Source organism: Desmodus rotundus, chromosome 1 (assembly GCF_022682495.2).
Source record: "Desmodus rotundus isolate HL8 chromosome 1, HLdesRot8A.1, whole genome shotgun sequence".
NCBI lineage: Eukaryota > Metazoa > Chordata > Mammalia > Chiroptera > Phyllostomidae > Desmodus > Desmodus rotundus.
In genome coordinates this window covers 176197458-176222450 of record NC_071387.1, presented here as the reverse complement: position 1 = coordinate 176222450, position 24993 = coordinate 176197458, and the positions used below count along the sequence as shown (strand labels likewise).

Here is a 24993-nt window from a genome sequence, read left to right as displayed (position 1 = left end):
TTATGTTATGGTTGCTTGCTTAAATTCTATCTATTTGCAACATTTTGGAATGAAGCCCATTCTCCCCTGGGCTTCATTAAACATCACAAGTCCCACAGTGGGTATTTTTTCAAGACACACAAATCAGCACAGCCTCTAAGAAATTCTCTCTTGGGTTTGATAAAAGAGAATTAACATACATTTGGATTTTATCAAGCCTGGTTTTCAGGCTGCCATGGGAGGCTGGAATTGGTAGCGATAAATTACATTATTAAGAATGGAAGCTTCCAAGCAATCAAAGAATAGAAGTCGTAACGAGCAGCACACAAAGATAATGAGGAAGCGCATACACTGCTCACCAGACCATCTGATACTGATCCCAAAATCCACATGGATTGTGCCCCTCCCCTTCCTACCACCACTGAAAACCAAAGTGTAGCAAGAAAAATCTGAATAATAATTCCCATTCAGTTGAGTCCATAGTTATGGTCAAATAAAGGCAGACTAGCTTCTTTAAAGCTTGGATACAAAGAACACTTTTCTACTGAACAATTAACAATGCAAAGCAGTGTGACTTGGTACAAGTTTTATTGGTTGCAAATGCACAGTAACACAAGGTTATCTGAAGCATGCTTTACACTATTAATTCCGGGGAAGTCATATACTGAACCATCTGTTAAAATGCAAACGCCATAGCTGTTTACACCCCATGAAAGATAATTAACATAACTACCAGGATAGAGCAGAGGTTTGAAAACATATTTTTGGTGTAATTGTTGGCCAAAATGATTGATAATAAAAATCCCTTCTGTATATCATTAGTAGCTTCTGTTTTGCCACATCTACATTGCTTAGAAGGAGAATGGGTGTCTCCCCAAAAAGTGGAGAAAAGTGTAGAAAATAACATGATTTTTACCCTCTCTTTACAAACACTCATCTTTTTCATGTTATGAAAGAGGAGAAACACTGGACTGTTGGGAGAAATCCCTGACTAAAACACACATAAGCAGGGCTGCCACTTTGCACAACTGCCTTCATTCTCTTTATGAAATTTACCCACAGGATTGAGCAGTGCACAATCTCTGTGCTACATACAATCACCCTATTTTCCACCAAGAGGAAAGTGTTCCTAGTCTAGGAAAATACTGCCCAGTGAGTTAGCTCAGTCCTAATGAGATATGGAGAAAACAGAGAAAGTGTTCATAGAGTTTAATAATTAATTACTCAAGAAGTTCCACAAATAGATGCAGAAGAATTATGTGAAATTGTAGATTTGATTCTGTAATCACATAAAAAAAAGAAAGTCTTTCCATTTGACTGATCCTCAAATAAGCAAAACCACAGTGGGAATGGCTGAGCAAACAGTTTTCCTATCTCCACATCTACACACCTGGTGGAACATATCAACAAGCAAAGAAAACATTCACCAAATTTCCATTAATGAAACTTACTGGGGAGAGGTGCCTTCCCTTTGGCTGACTTTAAAAACATTAAACCATGTAGTTCAAGTTTTTGTTTCAACTTAAAAAATGAAGTTGTTCTCATAAATATGTGGCATTTAAGGACAAGCCAGCCTGAGGGTAGGACAAAGAATTTCTATCAGGCCAGAAGAAGAATATCCCTGGACCTCAGTCAGGTGACCAAGTGTTGTTCTGCCTAAAATGTTCTTATCCCAAATACTTTTGAAATACATAGTGAGCCTGCTTTCCTGGGATGGTTAAGGGTATGTTAGAAGCAGGATCTGTGAGAAGCAGAGACAGGCCAGGCACACTAATGTAGGGGCTGTGCTTCAAGCACTCCTCTCCTGCCCTCCTCTGACTGTGCCTCCTCCCCCCACAGGCCTAGGAGTCTGCAGGGTTGGGGGACATACCCACCTGGGGATCATTCCCTAGGTACCCATGACCCTGGAATTCCCTCCCCAAAATGGTCCAAAGCCAGCCTCCACGGACTGTATGAGTCTTTACCTTCCCCAAGAGCAGGCTACTTCATGGCCGGTATGCATACCCCTAGGACTAATGGGTGACCTTGGGCAGCTGTTGGGCAGATATTCGACAGTGGGTGTGAGTAGAGTATGAATGAGCAGACTGGCGTATCCATACACATTCCTACAAGGCTCTTCCAGTGGCATAGTAGATCCAGGACAGGAAGAGAAGGGGTAAGGCTGGCAGGGCCTCTTGTCTTGGGCCCACAAATGTTAGGGTGGGTCTGGAATGGGATAAATTACAGACTGAAGTGAGTGCTATTCAGTGATGCCAGGAACCCTCTCTGTCCTATACTCGTGATGACTGTGTAACTTATTACTGAGTTTGAAAGGGACCCTAACCAAATGGGATTCCAGCTCAACTGGTGAAGCCAAGACCACCCTGAAAACTGGACTATAATGTCATCCCACGTACATCAACCTGAAGTTGTAGCTTCCCACATAAAGATCCCTCAGTGACCCTGAGCCTTGAGTTCCATAAATAATTGCCATCCATTGGCATCCAGCATTCTTCTTTCCCATCAGGCTCTTTTGTCCTCCTCATGAGAGAGTGGTTATGCTGGATGCACCCAAGAAGTAAATAAAACTTTATTCTTATCATGTACAACATGGGTATGTGATAGAAAGCATTATCCATAGTTTTAGCTTCTGTTGTTTATCTGCAAAGGAGGTTCTTTCTGTTAAATTGTTGATTGACATCCTAATAAAAGGAATAGGAAAAAAAAAGGGGGAGGCCTAAGAAATCAGAGAACCGTCGGACATTCACAAACACACTAAAGAAAGTTGGATACTAATATTCCTGCATGAGGTAGAAAATCAAAATTAGATAGTAAACAGAACTTTGAAAGAAAATATTGTGATGGCCTTTTCTGGAGCCAACCCCGCGCTAGGTCTGGGAATGTAGGATTTAATCAGAACCAGTCAGTGTTTTCCAGAAGCTCACACCCTAGAGGAGGGAGTTTCTGGTAAGGCCTAAGGCCACATCCTTGGCATCTAGCTAATGTGTCTCTCTTGGCAAATTCCAGTAGCCTGATTTCATCTCACAGCTGCTGCCCCGCACCCCCACACACATTTGCTTCTAGTCAGTTTGTCCTACTGTGTACTATAATTTACAAAAGCAGATCTTAAACATGACCATACATCACAATTACCCCCTGAAAGCTGATGTACAGATTCCCAAGCAGCACCCCACAGAGACTAGACCAGCAGTTGTGGGAGGAGGGTGAAAGTGTGGAATTTCTACACTTAGTAATCAATCCAGACGACTGTGAAAGCAAAACATTCTAACTCCTGGAGAAGCTCAGCTAGAAGAACGCAGACTAGGATAATGTCTGACCAGGATGCAGCCGCGCCTTCATGCTGTTTTTCCCAGCCTGCTCCCACGATGGGGTCTTCCTAAAGAGAAGTGAAGATATTCTGCCCAACACAAGGCACCACAATGACACCTGTCCTTTCCTGCCACGGCCAACCTCCAACCAACTGCCAATTCCAGCATGTACAGGAAGGGTTCCGTATGTGTTCCCTTCTGTGAGAAATTATTTGAGCTTTATTCAGAAATAAAAGTACACATATAGAACAAGTTTATAAAAACTTTAGAATGATCCATATTTTATTGATGGCCTTTAGTTGCTGATTCAGTGATAAAGCTGTTCCTTTAAATGAAATTTTAACCCATTTCTTTCCCTTCTCTCCCTCCTCTTCCCCATCCCACACACACCTATCCTGTGATCTCTGAGCTTCCTGTTAAATTACTGATCCTCAATGAATGGAAGACCAATCCTTCTAGAACATGTCAACATCTACAGGAAACCATGTAAGTTCTTTATTTGAGAAAATGAACTGAATGTTTTCAGAGGACAAGAAATGCTGCTTGCCTCTTTATCTTTTGATCCATCCAGAATATGGACAGGAGGAAATTGCAGTAATCAAGCAACTTAAATTTTATGTTTTACAAGTAGCTTAATATAATCAGAATAAGCCTAAGTTTATAAGTAAAATTAGACAAATGCTATCAGGTAGAAATACCTGCTTGTCCGTGGAAAGGCTGACCATGGGAATTCAGTCACCGGTCTGGCTGTTATCACCACAGGCAAACCCACACATAGCTCTGCTGTTGTTAGAGCAGAGGAGGTAAAAAGAGCTCCGCTTCCCTGCCACAGTTCTAAGGTTCAGCGTTGCCCCTTCACCTGGGAGCAGCTGCTGCCCGTCTCCAGGGATGTCCCCACCAATCTCGGAAATGGAGCCTTTACGAGAGAGTCCCCCAATCCTGAGGGCTGAACATGGCACAAGGGAGCAAGTGCATGCTGAGCATGGGTTCCCTATTCCCACCCCTCATGCAGCTATGGCTTTGGAGGGTATAGAGCTGTGAACGTTAAAAGTAAAAAGACCAGACCCAAAATGTGGAAAATGAATCCACATACTTCCTGGATGCATGCAAAGCTGAAGAAAAACTCAATACGGTTGACTAACTTATGTCTCGTTACTCTGCTTTCTTGTTCTCTTCACTAAGCCTTAGGCAATTGTCTTAAGATTTAAAACTGAGGCTAAAAGCTCACCTGACATAAATCATAAAACATAAGACAGAAGATATGCCATTTGTGTAAATATAAACTTGTTATGAAAGAGCTTGAAAAAAGTTCGGAAGAATGTGCACAGAGACATGCCCATTGGTCAGTTTGGGATGGTCCAAGCTTTCCGTTCCCATTACTTAACTTTCTACTATCAACATTCATTACTCGCATGTTTTTCAAGCTTAAAAAAAGGAGGTGGGAAATATCGAAGTTATATACCAATGGCAGTTATCAATGTCAGACATTATAATTAATTACTTCAAAACTCTAGGCACCATATAGCTTCTTTTCCTGTGTTATCAGCAATGGCCAAGGTCCACCTGCTAGTTCAAGCACCACCTTATTCGCTGCAACCTCATTTGAAACATGGGGACAAAATAGGCACGAAGGACAACTTGCCTACGCTCCTGAGAGAGCCACTAACTCCACAAGTTATCTGCTTGTTGTTCAAGGCAAAGACCCTCTCCCGCAAAGGAAATAAGATACCTCCTGTCAACAAATTAAAAAATGCATACATTCAAAAATTAGTGTCACAACTGACCTTTCAGTTATATAGTTCTTGCTTCCATGTTTAATGGAGGCTGTAAGATGAGAGGCTCCCTAAGGGAACTTAAATTGGCCCTATTAATCTCTCTCTGACTTCAAGACAATGTTTAAAAATAAATGTCTGGTTTAATGTTTTACAAAAGCTTCTCTTTAAACATTAATTTTTCTTCCGTGCACCACAAGAGAGAAATTTTGTCTTTGGGTTCTAAGTGAGGAACAACTCAACAAGATAGAAATCACCCACGGCAGCCTCCATCTCTTCATCTCAATGGCTCCGTGGATTGTTTGATCACACTTTAGGCCCATGATCACTTACAACTGCCTTGTCTTCAAGATCTGACACTTTGCTATCCCCCTCTCTAGCTCTCATCTCTGGTCTTCCCTACCATCGCCTTCTATTGAATTAATCCTGCCCCTCCATTGACCTCTCCAGATGGTTCTGCTTTCTCTTTTTTGTTTCTTTCCCAGGCTTTTTAAACAAGGATGTACATCCCCATCTTCATCCTTATATAATAGGGTCCAGTCAGGAAAAAAACATAACAAATACTTTTTAGCTGTTTATTTTACTTAATAATAAATAGGTTAAACATAAATTAAAACGCACAAATACAGATCTACAAAGGAAGTCTAAATATTTTTAAATATAAAACTCAAGACTTTAGGATTTTCAATCTTCTTCTTTATAAAAAATAATAAAGGCCTTTTATTTGTTTTTTTCTATGTCAGTACAGAAACACGATGTTATTGTGTTCAGTAACATCCTCCCCAAGCTGGCCTTACACTACAACAATGTTCCTTTCGGGAGCTCCTGCCCCTTCCCTGGAGTCCCTTTATCCAATCAGTGCAGTCCATCCCCCTCCCTCACACACACCACCCAACATGCTCCGCCCATTGCTCACCCTCAGTCTGCCATCAGAGACAGAATTGGAGGAGAAGCAGCAGGGCGAGGGTTCCCTCAATGCAAGTCAGAGCCACACCCAAGAGTCTAAGTACCTGAGTGACTTTGCTTTCGATGCTTTGTCTTTTAATTTTTTAAGGGAAAAAAACAGGCTTTTTAACGGGATATACAGTACAGCATAGGAAATATAGCACTCAATAATATTCTATTAACTAGGTATGATTGCCAGGCATGCACTAGACTTATCGGGAGGATCACTTTGTAAACTATATGAATGTCTAACCACTATGCTGCACACCTGAAGCTAATGTAAATAATACTGAATGTCAACTGCAATTGAAAAATAAAAAAGAAATATTATCTAAAAGGATTACAGTCATGTGCCACTTAACAAGAGGCATATGTTCTCAGAAGTGTGTCATTTGGTGATTTAGTTCTGTAAACTTCGTAGAGTGCAGAACTAAACCTACGTGCCTACTACCGTAATTAAATATGCTATCCTGTTGCATGCTTGGCACACAGTAGATTTCTTTATAGCAGCATCTCCACAAACATATGAATAATGTGTTGCACTATGATGTTGGGAACCGCCCTGCCTGGTTTCAGAGGCTGTAACCCCTCATGGTTAAGGCTGAGTCAGAGTTGGGACCATAAGCCACTAAGGAGACAAAGCTTGTCTCCCTGGCAGGTGTACCACCTCTGCCCACTTCACCCTGCTTGGCCCGGAGCTTGGCCAGTTACCCAATGACGGGTAAGAATCCTCAAGGGAGGATCAACCTAAGACAGGTTCTGGTCACGGAAGAGGCCCGCAGGGAAGGACTCGGGGGGCTGTGGAAAAAGGGGGTGATAGACCCTCGCCCCTCAGCTTTGAAATAGCCTGAGTCCTCATTCTGTCTGCAAGAAGTCTCCTAATCTCTTGGCTGCCTTACTTTCCTTGCCTGACTTAAGCCTGAAGCAATAACAGAGGGCAGTACAGTCCTGTGCTGGGAGGGGTGGATTCCCTGGGGAATCAGGCCTAAGAAAAATACATACATTCCTGTGAAACCTACTTAATTTGCACCCTCAGTTTAAGAGATAAGGGTCCAGACCTGAGATGAGTCTGGCGCCTAAAGTTTTATGGCCCTCTAACTAATTGGCTATAACTCAGAATAAGCCCTCAGAGTTCTCTGTAAATCTTGTATTGTTTAACCCTTACTGACTGACAATGATTGATGAGCTTTATCTGTATTCCTATGCGAATGAACCTAATAAAAGCCCCTGGAGAGAGAGGCTCAGGGCCCTTCTCCCCTTGAGAGAAACGGCCACCTTTCCTCCCCAAGCAGATCATGTCTTGGTAGTCTTTTTCTTCATCCATGGCGGAACCTGGGGGGCTGCATTAAAGCCCCCCGACACTATGATGCCACACCACTAGGCAAGAGGAATTTTTCAGCTCCATTAAAATATCATTACGAGACCACCATCACATATGCAGTCTGCTGTTTACCAAGTCACTGTTATGCTGCACACGAGACTGTATTCAACTCCTTACTTAGAAATCCTAGGTAAAAAGCCAAATAAGGGTGCTCAAGAGGAATGGAAATTGAATTCCATTTGCCTTTCAAGTCATCTTTCCCCTAAGGTCACTCTCCCTAAGCATCTGGTCCTTCTCCTTCTGGGGCACGTGGATTTTGGCCAAATCAGGGCTCAACTCCAGCTTTAATCTCTTCCTCTTACTGACAGATACTGAGTCTCAAGGGAGGTTAAGTGACTTGCCCCCAGTTGGCTCTAAGTTTGTTAGTGGGTTTATTTGTTCTATGCTAGAGTTTAGTACCAAGGTCTGCGATTTGGGAGTTGCATATTTAGTTATTATAGCCAGAAGAGTGGGTAAGATTCTTAAAAGAGAATAAGAAAAAATATATAAAGCCAAGGATGGGACATTGGGAAACCTGCATGTAGATGTCACAGTGAGTAGTCACCTTATAGTTCCCAAATACAGCCTTTCTGTTAAAACTCCAGGTGATTACTTCCTAAGGGTCACCCTATTGTGAGGAACATGAGCATTCCCCACTCTTGAATTGGACCTAAATAAAAGGCCTATCCTGTTTTTTCTTTCATTCATTCAGAAAATATTGATTGAATGTCTAGCATATATCAGAAACTCTTCTAGGAGCCGAAGATACATTAGTGTTCCAAACAGTTTAAGTCCCTGTTGGCAGAGAATTTATCAGAACTACAGATTACGTTTGTAATCTTACAACATCTGAAAACTCAGAGATTTCCTAGAACAACTTATTTATTCCCTATTAAGATCACTTTCCTCATCTCTTAAAGAGAATACCAAAACTTGACCACCTACATCACATAGACTGTAGTAAGAATTGGGTGAAATATCATCTATAAAGTACCAAGTATGTAGCCTTGTATTTGCAGATAATCACTAAGTGCTAGTATATAACTATGATTACACACTACCTTAAAACCACAGTCTTCATTTACATATCCCTCAGAACTAAACCTTATAAGTAATCCTGTCACCATGTCCTAAGTCTAGTCATTCAGATACAACAGTCATGATATTTGGGTTTTGCTACTTCTGCATTCAACTCTGTAGCATACTCAATACTTTATCCAAACTTCAAGCAATAACTACAGAGTCATGGGTTTATATTTAAATTTTATATCTTGCCTAATACATATCAAATTTATAAGTCACTATTAAAATTGAAAAGGTCCATTCATGTGATGTAACACCTAAAATTAACTCAGATATCTCTGAAAGTACACTGGGTCTACTTGGGGAAACCCTTTTCCACATGCTCAAATTTGCAGAGCTGATCTCAATATCTAAACTTGGTGTATTTAAATGAAACACATTTGGGAGAGCTCCAAAGTCTGCCATCCTTTTCTGCTGCTCTCCTAAGAGAGCCCCTCAGCATCTCTCTCCAATACAACCATCAAAGTCTCTCAGCTTCTACCTTTAAAACCATATCATGTCTCTCCCCTGCCCTGAATCCACCAGGGAATTCCTACCTCACTTAAAATAAATGCAAAGACCTGACTGTACTCTACAAAAGCTCTGCGTGATCAGGCCCCCGCTTGTCTTCCCAGCAGATGTATGATTGCAGCCATATTGAATAGTCGGGCAGCCTTTGCATCTGCTTACAGCATCCTTCCCAGAGCATCATGGCTCACTCCCTCCCTTAGGAGGCCTCCCTTGAACACCAGCTCATTCCTCCATCACTGTCTGTCTGCTCACTTTGCTTTATTTTCTCCATAACACTTATCAATGCCAGTCATTAAAATGAGCTCTTCATGTATTTGTTTACTGTCAGTTGAGCCCCATTAGACTGTAAGCTCCAGGAGCTTATATACATTGCCTATATATACTACACTGTATAATACATTTTGTCTATATAGTACACTACTCTATTACTAATGCCTAAAATAGCATGGAAGACATTCAACAAATACTTGTTGATTGAAGGCATGAGGAGATGTACAAATGGTGGAAAATGAGTATTCTTTGAAACATGTTCAGTGTGAAGTTTCTCCCAGACTTGTAGAGTGGACAGTAAGAAATAAAATCCTGGAGTTTAGGAGAAAAGAAAGCAAAGAGCAAGAATGTATGAAAGCAAAAGTAAAGATGCATGAACCCCACCACCAAAGTCCTCCAAATGCTGCTGATGTATTGGCCCCCCAAAACAGAAATTCGTTGGAAACAGAATAACACTCATGGGTAGAATAACAGTCATGGATGACTATGGATAGAATTGGAAAAGAATTACTTTATCATACAAGAATGTGTAGTGCTTAATTTGGTTATAAAGAGGGGTGTGGTATATAAGTAAATGGATAAAGTAAAAATTTTATTTTAGTCTTTAATGACAAGCTACTCCCTCACCAAGCTTTAAAAACAAGTGCTGAAAAGTAACTGGGCAGAATTGGGTGTTTGTTGTTTTTTTTTCACCCCAGTCTGCAGAAGTGCTAATGAACGGTAAAACTGCCCAAACAGAGGGTGCTAAGATAAAGGAAAACGTGTGAAATAGCACCTAGTATGGTGAGACCCCAATTCATGGCCTCCCTACATCTGTACCCTTTGACCCATAACTTTGCATTCCTTTACTGTGACTCTGAGTTCCATCATGACTTGCTTTGGCCGGTGGGATACTAGCAAATGTAACACAAAAGGAGCTGTGGAAAGCACAGGTATGTTACTACCTACCCTCTTTTACCACTGAGCTTGTCTATTTTTGGACCCCCAACCATGAGAACATGTCCAGACTCTCCTGCTGGAGGGATGAGATCGGAGGTGAGAGACAAGTGGGGGAGTACTGAGTTTTCCCAATCAAAGGTGTCCCAGACTGACAGCTAGCCACCAATGCATGAGTAAGAACAGCTAAAATCATCAGCATCTGGCTTGGATTCTGAATTCCCCTGGCTAACCCATACACACATGAAAATAATAAATAGTTGCCATTTTAAGACACTATGTTTTGGAGTAATTTGTTACACAGCAAGTGCTAACTAATATAACTTGGATAATAACCAAGAGATTAAAAGTAAAGTTGGGGGTCTCCCTAAATTCAAATTCAGTATCATGATTTTAAAATATTTTCTCTAAAAGTCAAAAGAATTAAAATGACAAGCTACCTCAGCAAAAGGAGTCTTAGTTTTGGGGTTCAATTTTTTTAAATCACTTGAAAACAACAAGATTATGTGGAAATATGGTCATCATAACTACAGTCTGAAGCTGAACTATTAGTGTCTCTGTAAATTATAAAAGTGGGGGGATCTTTTACAAACAGAAATACCTTACACCCATTAGACTGTTGGTTTTCTTTGTGAGTTCCAATAAAAACAAAATAGAACCACATATGTTCCCTTCATTTTTCAGTAATTCTACCCAGCCTCATCACAGGGGACTTATGATTTCCACAGCACGAACAGTCTATTTTCATTAAAGGAAACTATCCTTCCTTTCATCCTGAAAAATATTAACCACCTTCCTGTCCACAGATCAGATTCACTTAAAGACCTGTAGCTAAAATAAGACAGCAATAATTCACTTCTATTCAGACTTCTGTACTGACCTAAGCACTATCTTCTTCCCCTTCCAAGTTTATCCTTCTTTCTTTTTTCTTTGCATATGTGTGTTTCCCAGAGGTCCGCACTGATGTGTAAACTCTCACTTTAGAGAACTGAATAACAAAGCAGACGCCTGAGGAATACACATGCGGTTTGAAGGAATACACATGCTTTCACACCCAATCTCCTTCACACTTACAGCCTCATTCCAGGTCCAGGCGACAATGTTAGTTCATGCAGAATCCTTTTTGTATTCTGCTCCATAAATGTGTACATCTTTATATGAGAAGAAACTGGGCCAAACAGAGAACGTTACTAAGGATACAAATAATAATACACACTTGTCGAGCCTTTCTATGCTTATTCTACTTGCTCTTCTGTATGTTATGTCTAATAAAATGCCGTAGATTGTATGGCTGATAGACAACAGAGATTTACTTCCCACAGTTCTGGAGTCCAGAAGTCTGAGATTAGGGTGCCAGCATAACTGGGTGAAAGCCCCCTCTTTCAGTTCGTAGACTTTTCACTATATCTTCAAATGGTAGAAGGGGCAAGGGGGTTTTGTGGGGTCTCTTTTACGAGGTGCTATCCCCATTAAGGCTCTGCCCTCATGACCTAATCATCTCTCACAGGACCCACCTCCTAACACCATAATATTGAACATCAGGATTTCAGCATATGAAGTTTGAGGGGTGGGACACAAATTCAGCCTCTAGCACGTGGTGAGCAGGGCCAGGATTCTTGTCATGGAAGCTCGGGCTGAGGGTGATCATGTAGTTTCCATGAGGTTTCTCTTCTGTAACATGACTAAATCAGAATTCAAACCCAAATTCAAAGTCCTCTTCTATACACTATGTTTCTGATTAATGCAATGTTGGAAAACTGAAAGCAACTTTTCTTCACAGAAAAGATAAAGAACAAAGACACATGCAAGAAGCAAGATAAAGAACTGATAGGTGTATATGAGAAAAAGAGGCATTTACATTTACACTGTACAATTGTTTAAGAAAAGCAGCTCCTAACTGGTAGCTTTTCTAGAACATTCTACAGAACACAACAGAAACGACATAATTATGCCTCACATTATGAACTGATAACAGCAGAGCAACAAATGCCAAAGTGAGGATCCCCACATAACTTTGTTTGACAATCATATTTTCACCTCCTCTTTATGTTCTAAATGTGCTATTATAGGCTGTTTTTCTTCATCCAACATAAGCTACTGCAAAAAATTCTTGTTTATCCAAAACATATTTAGCAGAGGCAGAGCTACAGAATTGAATGTGCAGGTTGACAGACTATAAAACATAGTAACATCTCATTTATTTCAGACTCTGCCCAAGTTTAAGGCTCTAGAACAGGGCTTGGCAAACTTTTTCTGTCAAAGGTCAGAGAGTAAATACTTTCAGCTTTGCGGACCACATGGTCTCTGCAGCAGCTACTCAATTCTGTCCGTGCGGTGTGACAGCAACGGCAGACAATATGTAAACCAATGAGTGTGGCTTTTTTTCAATAAAACTTTATTTGCGCAAACAGATTTGGGCCACTGGCAGTAGTTTGCTAATCCCTGTTCTAAAACATAACCTTCACCGAGAAGGAAAAAGAATGCACTCATGTTTTTATGTACTCTCAGAGGAGAACTGACGCCCTGATTGGATGCCTATTCTTTCACTTTATACACAATTTTTTTTTAAATGGCCATTTTCTTGCTTACAACTGATAGCAAAAGTGAAGTAGGGATTTCAATTCAACACAGGGATGCTAGCAGGGGCCAGGATAGTGATGGCCAAAGCCTTCAGAAGCTAGCCAGAGGACTGAAACATCAGAGCAGTCTGGACCAGCCGATTTAGGGGCAAAACACTCTCCCTAAACAAACCATTTGATGTCATTGTAAGCATTTCAATATCTCCTGACTCAATACCACTCGCTTATAGCAAAGTTCCGTTTCTGATGGCCGTAATGATGGTTCTGAATGTTTATGACTTGGAATCACCAAAAGAAAGAGTCTATTTAATCTCAAGACAAAAGAAATAGGCATGTAGGATCCACTTTAAAAAGAACCTTGAAAATAAGCTACTAGAAGCTTCAAAACTGACTGAATAAACTTCAGTTATCTAGAATATATGTTTTATGAAACAATCAATTCCCCTGATAATAATTAAGGAAGAAATACATTTATAATGGCACTTATATTGAGTCATGCATCATTTCAAGTGTTTTATGTATATTAATTTATTTAATGTTCACAACAACCCAACCAGGCAGGTGCTATTATTATCCCATTTCCCATATAAGAAAATTGAGGTACAGGGAGATTAAATATCTTGCCCAGAATAATGCAGTTACTAAGTGGCAGAGCTGAGGTCTGAATCCAGGCCCTCTGGCCCCAGACATTATTTTTTCCAAGTATGGCACTCTGCCAAGGCATTGCTCCAAAACATATGTGGGATGGCTTATTTCAAAAACTGCAAGCATGATAAGATATATGTACAATCTCTGCTAAATATAATATAATCTTCAGAATCTACTGATTGAGACATGTCAGTGTTTTTAATGCCTCAGATTAAAGACTGTGTTTATCATCTTTGTTCAGTTCCACCAAAATAAAAAGACAATTGGGATGTCGGATTACAGAGATTTTATTCTTTTAAGGGTTGCATTTAATATTGTTTTTGGAATAGCCCGGGGAAATAAACAAGTAAATAAAGTCATGGGAAATTCTTTTTAGACACTCCTAGTTCAGTCAGATAAACATGAGAATATGAAATGAGTTAGTGTTTCTATTTCTTAGGTCAGGATATGAAAATTAAAACAGATTTTTATTTGTTTTCTTTATTTCTTAAATAGCTTAATTGTTTATTTGGTTTATATGGAAGGAAAGTAATCTGATTGTTAAAAATAACTAAGGTTACTATTGGTTTATCACCCAACACAAATATTTGACCCTAGTATATTCAGAATGAAAGACTAAAATCATTTTATGATGTTTTATTAAAAGTTTGTGGAGAGATTTTTAAATAGCAATGATCTGAAAAATATTTTTGGTTAGTGAGTAGGCATCTGTGTTCTTTTTTATTTGTGATATGAATATTTTTGCTAATCTCTGGAAGTTCACAGTGGAGAGAAATCTAGTAGCCTCTAGAAAATAGAGAGGCTATAAACCAGGCTTATACTAGTTCTACTTTTTGCTCAGCTCCATGCAAAAAACAGTTCTCCAAAAGCTACGCACCCTCTTCACGGCAGTTATCCCCAATAATAAGCTGGCGTTCACTGCAAAACTTCTCAAATACTCAAGGAACTGAGAAGGGCAGGTAAGTTTTGAACAATCATTTTCACTTTGTTGCCAGTTTTTCATTTTCCCCCATCCTTTTCTAAAACTACAAAGCAAGGGATGCAAATGCCTGAAGTAGAGGAGAATGGGCTAGATGGAGAGAGAAAAGCATCCCATTACCACTTACTTTGCTATAGGACGTAAGTATTAAATCAATAGTAACCTGTATAAGCATGATTTTCAGTTCTATTTTAATAGCCTTGGAAAATCACTAACATGTAGGATTAAGAATTTAAAAGTAAAATCATATTCCTAATTTTTTCTAGATGTCAAAGATTATAATTTTTTTAATTTAACTTTTGCTTAGTGGTTACAAGGCCGACATTCTACGTGGACATATTGGAGAACAGAAAGAAAAGGGAAGATATGAAGGAAGGGGAAGAAAAGGAAGAGAAGAAGGGAAAAGGAATGAAAAGTAAAAAAGCATGGCAGAAATTGGTTGGTTAATCACCAAACCAACTTTCTATTTTTCCCCAGACACAAATAGGACGACCTGCCCTAGCCTCCTTTCAGCAAGGTGGGGGCCACGTGACCAAACTCAGACACTAGAATGTGAACAATCCTGTATGTGTGGCCCCCTTTGCCAAAGCCCAAGGACCTGGGGACTGGTGCTAATGAGGGGATGACAGGAACACCACTTAAATAAGAGGAATGTACCCATCAAGAATATCCGTCTTAGGAAATCGGCACAGCCACTATGGAAAACAGTATAGAGGTTCCTAAGAAAAATTAAAAATAGAACTGCCATATCCCCTAAATATCCCACTTCTGGGTATTTATCTGAAGAAAATGTAATCGCTATCTTAAAGAAATATATCTGTGCCCGATGTTTATTGCAGTGTTATTCACAAAGCCATGACATGACACCACCTAAGTGCCCTTCAACAGATGAATGGATAAAGAAAATGTCACACACACACACACACACACACACACACAGTGGGATATTGTTCAGAAATTAAGAAGAAGGAAATCCTGCCATTTGTGATGACATGGGTGAACCTTGATGGCATTGTAGGTGGGAGAGGATTCATTTCATTTATTTTGTTTTGCTTATTGTACCTTCCTCTTATATGATTTCATCTAAAAAGGAATAAAAATGTACTATAGGTGCTAGAACTTATTCCAATTAACCAATATTACTACACAGAAATAATCAAATTCTTAACAGGGCATCCAGGCAGCTGAAATATAAGACACAGCTGTGACCAATATTCCAAAAAAGCATGGTGATCTTCGGAAGAAGAACCAGTTAAAAATCTGGGGTTCACAACTGCCAACTGAACTTCCTGAATCATTCACAAAACCATTTTGACCAATCTTTTTATTCCTCAGATGAAAAGCCCTAGGGATAAGCATCACCTTAAAACCCACATGATTATTGCATTAGTGATATTTAATAGAGCCAAGACAGGAATAAAAAAATTCAAGAATAGAGTATAAGGGGAATAAATGGTAATGGAAAAAATATAATAAAAAATAAACTATTAAAAGATTTTTTAAAAATCTGAGAGCATCTGTCAATCTAAGTTTTTGGATACTTTTTCCTGTCAGAAAACTATATGCTCTAAAACTGCGTCGTTAACAATTCTAAATGCAGACTGGGAAGGGACGCGTCTCTGACTTTCGGCTTTAGTGCTATATCTGAATGGAAGAAAAGTCACGACCCAAGTTTAACCAACAAGAAAATCCCTGCTGTCTGCGGGAGGCTGACATGCTTAGAATGTTAATCAAACTAATCAATAAGAAATGTATCTAATACTTTTACTTTAAAAATTGATCATTTATACTTTTATTAATATGCTGAAAATAGTTTTCATAAGTAACATTTATATGACACTTAGAAGTTTACTAAATGTTTTCACATACAATACCACATTTCCTGGCTACAGTAATCTCACTGGTATTTTTAATAGTTAGATAATAGGCAGATAAGGACTGAGGTTCTAACAGCCTTTGTAACTTTTCAAGATCAAACAGTGAAGACTTACTTTGTTTTAAAAAGTACTGATCCATCCCTGGGAATATGCATTTAGAAATAAAGGAAGCTAACTTAGTGCTATGAGCTTCTATAGTAATGATGGTGTATAGTTGTACATTACAACGCACAAAGAATTAAAATGTTCTTTCATAAGCACTTTCTCAATGTGCTGCTGATATTCACTAGTACAGTAAAATACCAGGACATATATCATTATTTTCATTTCACAGACACAGAGACTGAGGCTTAGAAAAATATAATGGTCTAGGCATAATTTCATTAATTCACTAAGATTAATTCACTAAGCCATTCTGCTTCTTGAAATTGGAAGCTGAAGGCACACAATCTTGGGAGTGACTAATATAATGGAAACTTATGTCACCTGCATACATTATGTAATTAAAACCGAATAATTAATTATTTTAAATTAAATGAAAGTTCCTCCTCCTCCAATAGGTAATGTCAAGCTCCCAAAAAGGGAAAGGTAAAAAATGTTAAGCATTTAGCTCTTAATGGTGTTGTGTGGGGGGTGGGGAGTTGTCTCATTGATTTTGCTCTGCTTTCTTTAAAACACGCCCAAAGTAAGACAGCAACTCTTTTGAAAATGCTAGCTAGAAAATAATTAAATAGAGGGGGGCAAGATTAAGCAATAAAATTAGTCCATTATATATAACACTGGAAAAAATGTCTTAGAGACGAGTAAGTCTTTCCAAAAGCAAAATTCACCAAATAAAACACTGGAAAATGTAATTCAATCAAGAAATAATATTTTTTTTCAATTTGGATTTATGTCATTGCTTTAGTAGGCAGTGTTAATGGTTTCCTAACGCCAATGTGTATTCATGAACACTGTGGAAGCTCATGATGTAATGCATTCCTTTCTGGATATATCTTATGTCAAATCCATCTGTCTAGGGCAGCTACGCATGGTTTTACAGAACCTTATCTGCAAAAGTTCTTCCACAGTCAGGCAAAATGGCTTTACAAAATAAAGGGAAACAGAGAAAAGAAAGATTAGCTGTTTTAAAGATACTTCCTTCTCACACAGTGCCTTTCCCCTCAGTTCTCTGTCTGCCAGGCACCTGGTACCCCCCTATTCTTGCTATTCTTGCCCATTCACAAGAAAGAGATATAACCCTGGCATGTCAGGAAAAACTAAAACGAGAAAGGTCCTGGAGGAAGTAAGTAGCAATGCTAGACGTTCATATTCCTAGGATCCACCCACCAGAATTTCCCTGAGTCCTAAGCACCTGGTTCTTAACACCTTCTGACATCTATGGGTAGCTCATTAAAGTTTGATAAAAGAATGTTAAGTCATTCTTATTTGATTCATGTCAGTAAGCGCCCAAGTAATTTAATATAAAGAATGAAGGCAGGAAAAGGTGAAAGGGACAGTAACTGCTAAGTCAAGAAAAAATACAAATTATACAACAAGAACAGAAGCCTGTTTAGAAGTCAGAAGCTAGTTCAGACAAAACAGCTTCCACCCCCACCACTCTTACTCTAAATGGGCCTGGAACCAGCTTTAGGGATGAGATTATATTCCTTTTTACAGATGCACCACTGTCTTCCACTAATACAGTTAGGAATGCAGAACAACGTGTGAATCAACTGTGACTATTAGTGTCTATGGCTATGGAAACTCAATAAATAAACCCGCTTTTTCTAACTCAATAAAGGAGTTCTCTAACTCGTACTGTTTCTTCATAAAGCAAATGTGTTTCCTCAAAGAATATATTACAATTATTTTTCTTTAAAACTATTTTGCATACATTTGGTTGATATAGAATTCTATGTTGATTTTTTTGCTTTTATAATCCTCATCCATGGGTGTGAGCTGTAAGGGGGTCATATTTTTATTTTTTAATAAGAAAACTTTGCATTTCCAGTATGATCTAAACATAAAATTTTGCAAAGCCACAACTAATACTTCTCTCTTACCAGCAAAATTATATCATTTAAATAGGTGCAACCAAAAATACACTGTTCTTGAATATATAAATAATATTCTCATAGGAATTGGCAAGTAATAACTATGGCTATTAGAAGTTTATATTTGCCACAGGAACCCGTGATTTTGGAAAACTGTTCAAATGAATTATGCATGAGGCTTATACATAGCACTGATATATACATTTGTATCTATGAGTCTAAAGGGAAAAAATTAGGAAAAAAGCAAACTGGAAAACAACCCTGAATTATAAGCAATTACCTAGCCTTGTGTTGTAGTAAAAAAAAAAAAAAAAAAAAAGTACAAAAATTATTTGGGAAGAAGAAAAACCACTTTTAAGCACTAACTTCACAGGCAAAAGCCCTATTTTTTTAAAGCCCCATTTTTAATGATAGTAGGAGAAATCAATAATTTTTTAAGTAAAAAGTGAACCGCTTACACTAACCAGTTGTACTCAGTATTAACTCTATCCCGCAGTGTATGCTACAGAAGGTAATAAAATGCTGATGTTTTCTAGTTTCTCATTTCCATCTGCTCCAGCTTTATCTTAAAGATTGTTAGCTACAGAAGTCACCCCCAACAATTACACAAACCTAACAACGGCTTCCCTGGGATACTTTGATCTGTTAACCACAAATTCCAATCCACATACTTTCTTTTGTTATGGTTGTGTCTGTGTGTGTTTCGTATACTACTTATAAAGCTTTTAAAAACAAGCTAGTAGTTTCTCATTCAGCTCTCTACCATGTTAACAGAACCACTACGAAACATTTTTATACGTGTAAAAATTATCTAGTTATCTATACAGTATATCTTTCTTCACATGACAGTGAAGTATTGTTGCCATCATTTTACATTTCTCCTTTTTTGGCGCTTTAACCACTGTGTACCTGTCCCCCAAAAGGATCACTTGCTGTTCCCTCCTAGTATTCAATGTTGGTGGGGGGACAGTACTCAATGCAGAAAATCTTGAAACATGCCTGACTCAAGTGCTCTCTCAGCCATTGCCCTGACACCAGAAGCCTGTTTTAATGTGCTCATGTTGGACCTTTATCACTTACCCGACCCCATAAAACACACAGGGCTACAAATAAACTGAACAGCCTCCTTCAAAATGCAGCTTGATTGTGATTCATGGCAAAAAGCCGTAGTAACGCTGCCAGGTCTAAGAAGCTTTAAGATAAATTGCACTGAACTTGATATATATAAAACAGCACCTTGAAAATGAATCATCTACTAATTCAGTATGTTCTAATTACAATCACTCCCTCTCGGGGCATGTAATTAATTTACTGAGCTAAAAAAAAAAAAGTCAGGATTACTCACACAGTCTTGAAGATGCAATGTCAGCTATTTAGGACAGAAACATCCAAGGCCGTGTTAGAACTCAGTTACGACTACATATGCGTTAAAGCAGGAACTGGCAGGCCTCTGGACTACGCCAACTATAGGACTCGTGCTTCTCGTACGCTGGGCTATAATTTATGAAACTCAGCTCCGGATCCAGCCAATCATTGAGCTCCTCATAACAAGTCTAACTGGCTCTGGAAAGCTGAAAGGGCTGCACTAGAACAACAAAAATGAGATAGTGCACACAATAATCTGCTTATCTGGAATCACTTTCCCTCACGAGGCCAGAGAAAAATCGCAGCTTCTTTGTCTGAGGGCAGGACAGGTGACCTGAGAAAACGCAGCTACACCTGGAGCAAGACCTTTTCCGGCTTGGCAATCCCAATTGAGCCGGCATTAAAGTACCGAGCCACCCCTGGAAACTGAAAGGCAATGACAGCAGCAACAACCTCAGGTAATTTTCATCTTTTTATTTTTAGTAGGAGTCACGCTGAGTCGAGTTATATGCATTAAGTTGCTGGGGCAGCTAGGCATGCTTCAATTTTATTTTATCATTTTCCACTCCAATCTTTTGCAGGATCATTTGTTATTAAGCATGAGTAGAGAAAGGTTTAACATACTTGAAATGAACTTGAAACCAACATGATCATTTGCAGAGGAAAAAAAAAAGATCGTTTTCCAGAAGTTTTAGAGCTACCTTTTCAGATGTACACCCTTCTCACCCACCCCCAGAAACAGGGATAAAGGGCCTGAAGCAGGGAGGAGAGAAAAGGCTTTTCATGAGAACAATTAAATGTTTTTCATACCTTAAAGGAAGTAGCTAAGCTCAGAAAAGAAATTGGGAAGACAGGTTATTGTCCAGCTCCTCTGGTCCTGGGAACCCAGGCCATATCAGATTGTACCAAAATGTACCACGTGGGATTGTTGGGGGGGAGAGATTGACATAAGGAGTTGACAGAGCCCCCATGACCCAGGTTTTTTGTTTTGTTTTGTTTTGTTTTCTTGGCAATATTTTTAATATTTCCCATTAGATTTTAAAGTGTTACTTATACCAACCACTGTTATACCATACTTCCAAATTTGTAGTTATTAAATAATCAATGGAAAACATTTATAAGTCAAAAGAGGTGACAAAAACAGAAAAGGAAAAACAACAATGGGAATTAACATGTCCATAACCCCAACACCACACCCTTAGATCCCTGACCCACTTTACCCAATAACGAACCCTTTCAATTCCTCAGCAAACAGTGTGTTTCTTCAACAAATTTTATAGCAAGTATAACACTAGCAACAAAAAAAATTTGTAATAAACTTTTAAATAACTAAATCAATCATTACACTTTCAAAGTGACAACAGAACCTTCACAATATTCAAATCATGTCAGTGTTATATGCTCCCAAAGGAAGAAGCTGGGAAGGGAAACTTGCTTTGTTTAGTGATGAAATACAAATAGTAACAGAAGAGACTTTTATGCACTTTTTGTTTGCTGTGGATAATTGACTGAATCCAACTTGAGATTTGACACCAAAAAGAAAAACAGTAGTACACAGGGAACAGAAAAAGTAATCCATCAACAATTCCCCCAAGGTTTGTCCTTTGAATTGTCCAATTTTTGAGCAGCCAGGGGAGAATATTTCTGCTCTGTTTAAATACTTTTTTATTTAATTAAGCCTTTGTTTATTTGACAGTGCTGTTGCCCACCGTGACTATGTGAGAACGGAAACTTCTGAGGAAGCTAGGGTGTTAAAATTGTTGTTCCCTTCACTCAAAGATAACATGGATTATCTAGTCTGAAATGGAAATCAAACTCTTAAGGTAATATTGTCACTGAATTCTCAATATACAGAACTGCTTATTTTTCAATCCCTTAATAAAATTCCATTAAAATCCCCTTGAACTCCCATATTTGAATCTCCATTTGTCAGCAACAAGACTAAGAATACTTCAAGGCATTAAAGCCATTTTACATGTACTGTTGTCCAGAAACTTCTCACTGGGAGACTGCAACTCCCAAACAACTATGCAGACAACCACCCAAGACAATGGCCAGCAACCATCCCCCAAGTCTGAGTTAGATGCTTTCACGACTTCTGTACAGTTTCTGCGTTAACATGTAGCTAAGTAGCAGACTGACCTCTGGCTCCTGTGCCCTGACAAACTTTAAAGGTCCTATTGGACTCAACTTTAAGCTATTCATCTCAAAACACATTCATGATAAAAAGCTTTGTAAACAATTAGCACTGCCTTCCCCTCCTACATCATAATAATCATGATAGTCTGAGACATGTCACTACTGTTACTTGGCAATTTGAGGGGGATTTAGTTGTTTCTTACCTGAAGCTGTCACATTGCAGGAAAAACCTCACACTGAAACACAGCAAGTGATGTATGACCTCTCTGAGTGGGTTATGCTGCTTAGATTTGTTTTCATTGGCCTATTGAAAACAATGCAACAGAGTAGGATACCAAGTATATATAATCATACTATACTCTTTTGGATAAAAGCATTAGAGCAATATATGAGTCTGCTTCCAGCAGGCATCACTGTCAATTCAGCAGGACTTGTATTAGCAGATCCTAGCTAGAGAGACTGCCGCCTGTCACCATCAATTACTATTTGTTGGTTATCACATCAGGCATCAGGGACTGTCTAAGAAGCTCTTGGTATCCAATGAGCACCCAAACAGCTGAATTCAGTTCTTACTCACTTCCTTGATCTCAACCTCCCAGACAAGAATCAAGATTATCCCGATAAAAGTAAAGTAGCTCAGGAATGCAAACCTTTTGCTGAACCAAGAACTAGCAGCAAATCTCAACTATCAGAACAGCTATGGTTGACTGAAAAGTGTCTAGAAACCTGGCCCAAGAATGATCTGCAGGCCCATAAGCTAATTTGTCTGGCACTGCAGTTTCTGTAGCCGAAGGAGTCACTCCTGAGGAAAGTATAAGAAACATTCTGACCTACCTTGTTAGCATGTCAAAGATCGGCAGGGTATTAACTCCATTCCAGGTGACGGGGATAAATAGCCCCATTATTTTCACTGTGCTGGACTCTGCCTAAAGAAACCCTGGACCAGTTTGCTGGTAGGAGCTGCTGACAGCTCCAGTGCTAACACTCGGAGCCAGCATCTTATGGTTTAAACCGAAAGAGAAATAGTTGCTTAGAAAAATGTCAGTGAGAAGGCCTGCCTCACTTTCACAAAGCAAAAAGAAATTTTTTTTCCCATTTAAATAAAAAGGCATGGGTACTAGAGATGTGAGTCTGTGGTCATTGTAGGGATTAAGCTTATGTTGTTGGTTCAGATACATTTATCTGGGCACAGAGACCTCAAATTCAAATTTTTTCTCAGTGCACGGAAGGAATTTTTTGTTGGTTTTGTTGTTTTTTAATTCAGTCTCTCCTAAGAACATGAATTTATAAAAAATACTAATAATGCACTTGACAAGATTCTAAAACATATTATTCTTAAAATTAACATGAACCAGCAATCTTTTGCACTCATATATAGTAAAAATAATGAGACCTAAATGGAAGGATCAATTTTTCTATGGCCTTACCCTTTGTCAAAGTTTCTCAAAAGCCATACAACACACATAATAACATGTACAAAAAAACTGGCAATTACTCATATTTGATAAGAAAAATAGGGGGTACATTCCTAATATGTGAGGCTAAACCCACTCCTTTGCTTCAAGCAGAGTGTAAGCATTATAACAAGGAGTTAGAGCATAAACTCTAAATCAGACTGCCTGGGTTCGAATCCCATCTCTGATCCTTAACTGTGGCCTTTCAGCAAGTTACTTAAGAGCTCTATGCCTGTTTCCTCATGTAAAGTAGTGCCACACACAGTAACTACCTCCAGGGCTGGTGTGAAGATTAAATGGGCAAGGTATGCTTAGAACTGAGCCTATTATATGGTGACTATTCATTAAGACAAAACTGTCATTATTATTATTAAGCTCATTTCAATAAATATACACAATATCCAAAATGGAGATGAATTACTAAACAGCCAGGTATGGTGAAATATATCTATTAGCATCACAAATCTCATTTCAGGTAATATTTATAAGTAAGATTTTGCCTTAAGGCCTATGAGATATCAGCTCGAGGAGGTGTGTTAGTCACTGTTAATTGTCAGTCTTCTGCCTGGTTATCACTTGACACTTTCGACCCTGCCCTGCATTTAGCGGATCATGCAAGGACTCTAACCCAGGACTGACACAGAAGAGGGTAACTGTAGTAGACCTGATCCATGTGGTAGTTGGTGCATAGTTCAGGCAAGCTCAAAGATTCCTGCATGAAAACAAAATAACAGTAGTAGTAGTAGTAGTAGTAATAATAATAATAATAATAATGGAAGCCATTAATTTTCAGTCATGCTACACTAAACCAAAAAAGATTCAAGGAAGAAAAAAAAGAGTTACCTATCATGAACAGCTGTGCTCATTATCCAAATTCATGAACCATGTCTAGAATTCATGCTGACTTCTCAGCTTAAACATGAGAGAATACTGAAACTAATTATCTCCTTTCATCCCTGTGACGGGGATTTCTCCAAGCAAGAGAATATTAACTGAAACTTCCGCTCTCTGAGAAAGCGCAGAGAAAAACAGCTTGGTGAGGCAACAGCCACCCTAGGGAAGGCCTGTGGACTTCCACACGCCTTCATTCATTCATTCACTCATGAATGGTCTTGCCCCATCTTCCACGCAAATTCCTACCAGCCAGACCTAACCATTTATAGTCCCCGAGGGAGGCTGTGTTCTCGCACACCATGTTACTATAGATGCATCCCTCCATCTGCACATTCTTCCCTGGCACCCACCCTTAAGACCAAGGAAAATTCTCTTCTTCACAGTGAACCTCTTCCTTGGAAAGTGGTTATTCATGTTGGGTAAATTATTGAATCAGTAACACCACATGAATTAGCGCTAAAAGACAAGTAGTAACAAGTTGGAAAATTTGGGGAGTTTCAGTTTAGCAAAAAATGCTTTAAAAATGAAATTTTGGGCACTTTCTGCAAGATCCCAAATGAAATCAAATATTAAGGTTTAATAGTCTCTTAGACTCTTTTCTAGCTAGAGAATCATCTGTGGTCCTTCTCAACAAGTGGATAAAGAAATGCAAGGAAGCCCACCATGGTTGCTAGAAATTATTGCATATGTGAAATCTTCATGGGGGGCCTGGCATGGAGCTGAATGAGCTAAACTAAGTCTCAGTGTTCTGATTATCCTGTTCCTAGTAGAGGAATGAAAAGGAAGGAGGTCTCAGATTTGGGAGTAGGAAAGTATCTTCCCTTTCCCCCTGTGCTGGTTCAGCTGCAGGGCTGGAGAT

The 24993-nt window shown here is 39.0% G+C and overlaps 1 protein-coding gene across 5 annotated transcripts in view; it reads right to left on the bottom strand.

Moving 5' to 3' along the window:
* Nucleotides 1–19731, bottom strand: part of PDE4D (phosphodiesterase 4D) — a 1245374-nt gene extending 1225643 nt beyond the window's left edge. For 4 of the 5 annotated variants that reach the window (XM_071219656.1, XM_071219665.1, XM_071219669.1 and 1 more), the window contains exon 1: nucleotides 19628–19731. The gene's annotated coding sequence lies outside the window, so the exon portion shown is untranslated. The remainder of the gene's footprint in view (nucleotides 1–19627) is intronic. The other variant, XM_071219658.1, reaches the window with a different exon arrangement.
* Between the last annotated feature and the right edge of the window lie 5262 nt (nucleotides 19732–24993).